Source organism: Hyla sarda, chromosome 6 (genome assembly GCF_029499605.1).
Source record: "Hyla sarda isolate aHylSar1 chromosome 6, aHylSar1.hap1, whole genome shotgun sequence".
NCBI lineage: Eukaryota > Metazoa > Chordata > Amphibia > Anura > Hylidae > Hyla > Hyla sarda.
In genome coordinates this window covers 227,753,788-227,761,496 of record NC_079194.1, presented here as the reverse complement: position 1 = coordinate 227,761,496, position 7,709 = coordinate 227,753,788, and the positions used below count along the sequence as shown (strand labels likewise).

The 7,709-nt window shown below is 42.9% G+C and overlaps 1 long non-coding RNA gene across 2 annotated transcripts; it reads right to left on the bottom strand.

Annotated features, from left to right (window-relative positions):
- Window positions 1-394: 394 nt before the first annotated feature.
- Window positions 395-1,735, bottom strand: LOC130276787 (uncharacterized). 2 transcript variants are annotated; one of them, XR_008845243.1, is made up of 3 exons: window positions 1,705-1,723; window positions 744-874; window positions 395-650 (listed from the first exon to the last, which is right to left on the bottom strand). It is a non-coding gene; the product is annotated as an uncharacterized LOC130276787 (long non-coding RNA). The 2 variants fall into 2 exon arrangements; XR_008845242.1 differs by having other exon boundaries at window positions 744-1,735.
- Window positions 1,736-7,709: the final 5,974 nt, after the last annotated feature.

Genomic DNA, 7,709 nt, shown 5'->3' with positions numbered 1-7,709 from the left:
AGGGTAAAAGTTGATCAGTTGCCCATAGCAACCAATCAGATTGCTTCTTTCATTCTTAACAAGACCTCTGAAAACTAGAAGAAGTGATCTGATTGGTTGCTATGGGCAACTGGTCATCTTTTCCTCTCCACAGGTTTTGGTCCCTGATTGACTTCATATATAGGATGAGAATCTTCTGACACAGTGAGTAGCCAACCATTTCTGGGCATAAGACATCAGAACTTGCTGGGTGCCCTACGGTTGCCTGGACAACTGTACCCCCCAGCATCAGCCGCCTCTCCCCTCATCACATGGTACAGATCGGGCAGCAGTTTTGGACACTTCTGTCATCCACATTTTGCTAACACTATTTTTCACACAGAGAAATAAAATAAATGAGTCAAACAAGTCAAAGAACAGTTTAAACAAAGGGGAACTTTATTAATTATTTAGTAAAATGTTTGTGTAGGGATTTTATGTAACCTCCATCACTCACAAAGAGCGGACAGTAACTAACTCAGGACAGGAAAAACCTCCAGAGGGGAGGAAACCTGTAGGGAATCCATGGCTACTGTACTGCCCTTCCTCTGGGCATACTAAAGGAGGTTACCTCTAGAATTTGGGCCAATGTGTCCGTGTATGTGCTGCCCCACAGCCTGGAAAGTGTGCATCTAAGATAGGAAAAGAAAAGAGAGATTAGTTACATGTTTATTATAGAAATGCACATGAAACCGCACTAAAGACCAAAAAGATGTGATACTTACCAGTCACAGGCGGGTATGAATGTGTATTCCTAGGTTCCTACAGTTTAGGCCCCTCACTGATGACAAAGGTTATGACATCACATGTGTGACCTCACGGGAGTTCTATTTGAGTAGTGCTGCTTTCTGATTGGCTGAAAATCCAAAAAGCTTTTTAATATATTCTGCATGACTTATCTCAGGGATTTTTGGCAATTTTTATAAAAATGGCTCACTCCCTGTGGGTACATTATATTTGTTTCTCCTAACCAGACACTCAGTATTTGTAATATCATTTGGCGACCCTAACAGCCTGGGCCCATAGGTTTCTTACACAGATCACTGCGGCTCTGGCAGGCTCAATGGGGGAGATTCATCACTAGTGTTGCTCGCGAATATTCGCAATGCGAATTTTATTCGGGAATTCGCGAATATTCGCGAATACAGCACTATATATTCGTAATTACGAATATTCTTTTTTTTTTTTCCACAGTACACATCACAGTGATCATCCCTCTCTGCTTCCAGCTTGTGTGGTGTAAAGAAGGCTCTAATACTACTGTGTGAGACTGGCGTGCAAATTTCCGCATATGCAAATTTTTCGCATATGCAAATTTTCGCATATGCAAATGTTCGCATGCACGAATTTTCCGATATGCGAAAATAAACCGCGAATATTACGAATATGCGAATTTAGCGAACATATGATGAATTTTCGGCCATATACTCGTGAAATATCGCGAATTCGAATATGGCCTATGCCGCTCAACACTAAAAGACTAGTTAACAACGTAGAGACAGCACCGGCACAGCTGCAGCAATCCCCTAATGTTCTATGAGCTCTAACACGACCAAGTGCTGGCAATGCAAAGAGTAGTGAGGTAATGCCGTCCGTACCGACCCGGGTGCTCAATCCTTTTATGAATGTACAATATACAGGAGTCTGAAGAAATGCCCAGAAGGGGCGTGAAACATTTGTCACTACCTGTCTGCACTGGTCAGGCGTCCCACGCCGATGATCGCACGCCGCACCTGAAATAAAGAAGTTTGCTGTCACCCCGACAAAAACGTGAGTGCCTCCTTATACTTTTGGTCTTCTTGGACTAAAAGACTAGTGTTGCTCGCGGATATTCACAATGCAAATTTTATTCGCGAATATCGCATATTTGCGAATTCGCAAATATTCGCGAATATAGCACTAAATATTCGTAATTACGAATATAGTTTTTTTTTTTATCAGTACACATCACAGTGATCATCACTCTCTGCTTCCAGCTTGTGTGGTCTAAAGAAGGCTCTAATACTACTGTGTGAGACTGGCGTACGAATTTTCGCATATGGGAAAATTAGCATATGCTAATTTTCGCACATTTTCGAATTTTCATGTCTGCTAATTTTAGCATATGCAAATTTTCGCATATGCGAATGTTCGCATATGCAAAAATATGACCCGAATATTACGAATATGCGAATTTAGCGAATATATGACGAATATTCGTCCATATATTCGCGAAATATCACGAATTCGAATATGGCCTATGCCGCTCAACACTAATAATAGATTATCTCCGTGGTGTGAATGTGTTTCAAAATTTCAGTGCTTTTATAAATACTACCCCTTTCTAACCCTTCCAAGCTATTGCTCACCTGTTAAAGAAGTTGATGACTTTTCCTGCATAAATTAGTTCCGCTTTCAGGTGCTCCGATGGGCTGGAAAAGGTGGATACAGTCCTAGGAGACTCCTTCCTATGAATGTATCCACCTTTTCCAGCCCACCGGAGCACCTGAAGGCTGAATTAATTTACGCAGGATAAGTCATAAACTGCCGAGCCGAGAAGTTTGTGACGAATCGAATTTACTGTAAGTTCGCTCATCTCTATTTACAATACATGTTTGTCCAGCCGGGGAAGAGGATGTCATACCGTGCTCCCAACGAAATAGGCTATACTGATTGTGGGTCCCATTAATTACTTATGAGTGCACTTAAGATAGAAAGTATATATTATGCAAATAGCGGTGCGCCTGCATATAGTATGCTTACAGTATTGATTAAAAAAATATATGAGGTGTGGCGCAGTACATTCCTAAAGTTTATATCCCATTGTTAGCCATGCGGATGGAGTTTTGTGATTTTGTTCCTTACTTTACTCTGAGGGGAATAGAGAGGTTATTACTTTGCTCATGCTGTCCGCAGAAGTCGGTAACCAGAGTCCTTGCATCTCCTCTCCATATGCGCTTATCTGCTTTTCTACTCTGCGCATTTAGTGCAATATAGCAGGGGTTTTATTCGAGTCCAGCATTAAAGGTGGCGGCTTTCCCCACTCGTGCTCCGGCCCTGCGGCGTCATTTTGACCGCCATCACTAGCTGAGCTGGTATGCACGGCGCTACTTAAAATAATTAGCCAGTACCGTGTCTGCTGTCCACATGAAGAAAGCCACCACACTTTTAACAACATTACCCCACCGCTTCATTTAGGTCCACATTAACCAGTTTCATGGAGGTCTATATGTACCAAACATTTACTATATCCAGGACAGCTAGATAGAGGATTGTTTTGAATTGTTTTTCTCACAATCCTGCAAGCTGTTCTGTTTGATATTTTTCTTGGTCTTCCAGATCTTGCTTTAACTTCCACTGTTCCACTGCCATTTCTTAACCCCTTAAGGACTCAGGGTTTTTCCGTTTTTGCACTTTCGTTTTTTCCTCCTTAACTTTTAAAAACCATAACCCTTTCAATTTTCCACCTAAAAATCCATATTATGGCTTATTTTTTGCGTCGCCAATTCTACTTTGCAGTGATATTAGTCATTTTACCCAAAAATGCACGGCGAAAAGAAAAAAAAAATCATTGTGCGACAAAATTGAAAAAAAAAACGCCATTTTGTAACTTTTGGGGGCTTCCGTTTCTACGCAGTGCATATTTCGGTAAAAATTACACCTTATAGTTATTCTGTAGGTCCATACGGTTAAAATGATACCCTACTTATATAGGTTTGATTTTGTCGCACTTCTGGAAAAAATCATAACTACATGCAGGAAAATTTATACGTTTAAAAATGTAATCTTCTGACCCCTATAACTTTTTTATTTTTCCACGGACAGGGCGGTATGAGGACTCATTTTTTGCGCCGTGATCTGAAGTTTTTATCGGTATGATTTTTGTTTTGATCGGACTTTTTGATCACTTTTTATTCATTTTTTTAATGGTATAAAAAGTGACCAAAATACGCTTTTTTGGATTTGGAATTTTTTTGCACGTACGCCATTGACCGTGCGGTTTAATTAATGATATATTTTTATAGTTCGGACATTTACGCACGCGGCGATACCACATATGTTTATTTTTATTTTTTTTACACTGTTTTATTTTTTTTATGGGAAAAGGGGGGTGATTCAAACTTTTATTAGGGAAGGGGTTAAATGACCTTTATTAACACTTTTTTTTTAAATTTTTTTTTGCAGTGTTATAGGTCCCATAGGGACCTATAACACTGCACACACTGATCTTCTATGCTGATCGCTGGCGTGTATTAACACGCCTGTGATCAGCATTATCGGCACTTGACTGCTCCTGCCTGGATCTCAGGCACGGAGCAGTCATTTGTCGATCGGACACCGAGGAGGCAGGTAAGGGCCCTCCCGGTGTCCGATCAGCTGTTCGGGACGCCGCGATTTCACCGCGGCGGTCCCGAACAGCCCGACTGAGCAGCCGGGATACTTTCAGTTTCACTTTAGAAGCGGCGGTCAGCTTTGACCACCGCTTCTAAAGGGTTAATACCGCACATCGCCACGATCGGCGATGTGTGGTATTAGCCGCGGGTCCCGGGCGTTGATGAGCGCCGGGACCGAAGCGATATGATGCAGGATCGCGGCGCGATCCCGCTTCATATTGCGGGAGCCGGCGCAGGACGTAAATATACGTCCTGCGTCGTTAAGGGGTTAATTACATTCCGAACAGAGGATATTGACATCTGAAAACGTTTTGCTATCTTCTTATAGCCTTCTCCAGCTTTGTGAGCTTTCAGATTTCTAGACAACTGCTTAGAAGGACCCATGGTGCTGATTGTTGGGGGCAAGGTTAGATGAGACTGGGCATTTAAAACCTTTGAGATTGACATCACCTGGTCTTCCCAGATGATGATTAAGAACAATCCATGACACTGGCAGGTCTCAGCTTTGCAAAGGGGGCAGTGCATGCTATAAATTCTGCAGGGTGCCCAAACTTTTGCAGACGCCATTTTTTTGTTTTCTGTTATTTTGAAAGTGTAAATGTTGGAAATAAAATCTAACTTTTGTTGACATATTATAAGAATGTCTAATCTGTAATTTGATGCATTTTGGAGAATTTTCCATCTTTCCTTGGCTTCTTTATGCACATTAATACAATTTTTTACCTGGGGTGCCCAAACCTTTGATCCCCACTGTACCTATTATTAAAGGGGTACTACCGTGCTGACAACTTATCCCCTATCTAAAGGATACTGGATAAGTTGCCTGATCGCGCGGGGTCCCGCCGCTGGGGACCCCCACGATCTTGCACGTAGCACCCCGCTCTTAAAAATAAATATAAATATAAAACCGTCACACACAGGTACATACACTATATTATGAACTACACTAACTTTACAGCCCCTGTAGCATAGTTAAATGAAAAATGTCCTGGAATACCCCTTTAACCTGTGACCTTTGCAGCTACTGTGGTCTAGTTAATGATTTTTTTCTCTGCTCTGGCAGAATAGAATAAAAAATAGACTCCATTCTTAAAAAATTATAAAGCCACCAAAAAAAAAATATGTTAATGTTAATTTTTAAACAGGGATTAATGTATGTGGGCAGTCAGGGACCTAAAAATGTAGCCGGCAATAATGTTTAAAAGTAAAAATAATATATTTTTTATACTTAATTTATTACATTCTTTTTATTAGTAATGTATTTTAATATTGTGTTTAATAAAGTGTGTGTGTGCATGTGTGTTTCACTTTTTTCTCTATGTTTTACATTTTTTAGGTAGTACTACTACACCCAGCATGGAACAGACTGTTCCATGATGGAAGCTGTAGTACCTGTACTAATAGACAGATCACAGAAGGTGTCACTCCTTACACCCGATGCGATTGTCTTTTCTGTTGCAGAGATAGAGCTGCTTTCTCCTGCACTAGCATCTCTCTACTATATTCAGGCTGGCCAGTGATGGTTCAGATGGTTCCAGCCAATCACAGCTCTCTGTGGGAAATATGAATAATAGGTATATATATATATATATATATATATATAAGGCATAAAACAAAAATAGAGAAAAAGAAACATAGCCACACATCCACAATTTGTATTTTGATCTACTTTCTTCTCAGCATAAATTAAAACTCTAACAGGTTGTTAGTATACATTTTGATCAAAAAGTAAAAGCCCACTCACCACATCAAGGCCACCTATTTAGAGTGGGTCCCTAACCCAACATTGGCGTAGCACCAGGCGGCGGACACCACCACCACAACACCATGCCCACAGGGGGAGCATTCCAGTGGCCGGCCAGCTCCACTGCTGCCCGACCAAGCCCCTGGCTCTGGGCCACCCCACCCCGCAGACAAAGCATCACAGTAACAATGACCACCGCAGTGCAACAACACCATTGTGAATACCTACCAAGTGCTCCCTGCCAGAGGGCTGGGAGAATACTAGGAGGAAACCCTTATGCAGTCTCCCTCCTGCTAATTAAAAACGCGTAAACCGAATGGTTGGAGCAGAGTGCTGGCTATGAAAGAAGGGACAGACTATAATTGTAAAACAAAAATAGAGAAAAAGAAACACAGCCGCACATCTACAAATTGTATTTTGATCTACTTGCTTCTCAGCATAAGTTAAAACACTAACATGTTGTTAGTATACATTTTGATCAAAAAGTACAAGCCCACTCACCACGTCAAGGAAACCTATTTAGAGGGGGTCCCTAAACCAACAATGGCGTAGCGCCGGGCGGTCACCACCACCACAACACCATGCCCACAGAGGGAGCGACCCAGTGGCCAGGCAGCCCCACTGCTGCCCGACCAAGCCCCTGGCTCCAGGCCACACCACCACACAGACAAAGCATAACAGTAGCAATGACCACCGTCGCAGTGCAACCACACCAATGTGAATACGTACCAATAGCTCCCTGCCAGAGGCCTGGGAAAATGCTAGGAGGAAACCTAGCGGTCATTGTCAGGCTGGGTTCACACTACGTTTTGTCCCATACGGGAGCGCATACGGCAGGGGGGAGCTAAAAGCTTGCGCTCCCGTATGTCACCGTATGCGCTCCCGTATGTCATTCATTTCAATGAGCCGGCCGGAGTGAAACGTTCGGTCCGGTCGGCTCATTTTTGCGCCGTATGCGCTTTTACAACCGGACCTAAAACCGTGGTTGACCACAGTTTGAGGTCCGATTGTAAAAGCGCATACGGCGCAAAAATGAGCCGACCGGACCGAACGTTTCACTCCGGCCGGCTCATTGAAATGAATGACATACGGGAGCGCATACGGTGACATACGGGAGCGCGAGCTTTTAGCTCCCCCCTGCCGTATGCGCTCCCGTATGGGACAAAACGTAGTGTGAACCCAGCCTCACTGTGATGCTTTGTCTGTGGGGTGGTGTGGCCCGGAGCCAGGGGCTTGGTCGGGCAGCAGTGGGAATGTCTGACCACTGGGTCGCTCCCCCTGTGGGCATGGTGTTGCCGTGGTGGTGGCCGCCGCCCGGCGCTATGCCATTGTTTGGTTAGGGATCCACTCTAAATAGGTGGCCTTGACGTGGCGAGTACTTTTTGATCAAAATGTATACTAACAACATGTTAGTGTTGGAATTTATGCTGAGAAGCAAGTAGATTAAAATACAAATTATGGATGTGCAGCTGTGTTTTATTTTCTCTATTTTTGTTTTACAATATATATGGCATATAAACATACTACAGTGGGACCAGAGAAGAGTGGCCGCCCGCCCACATCTATACGTTATA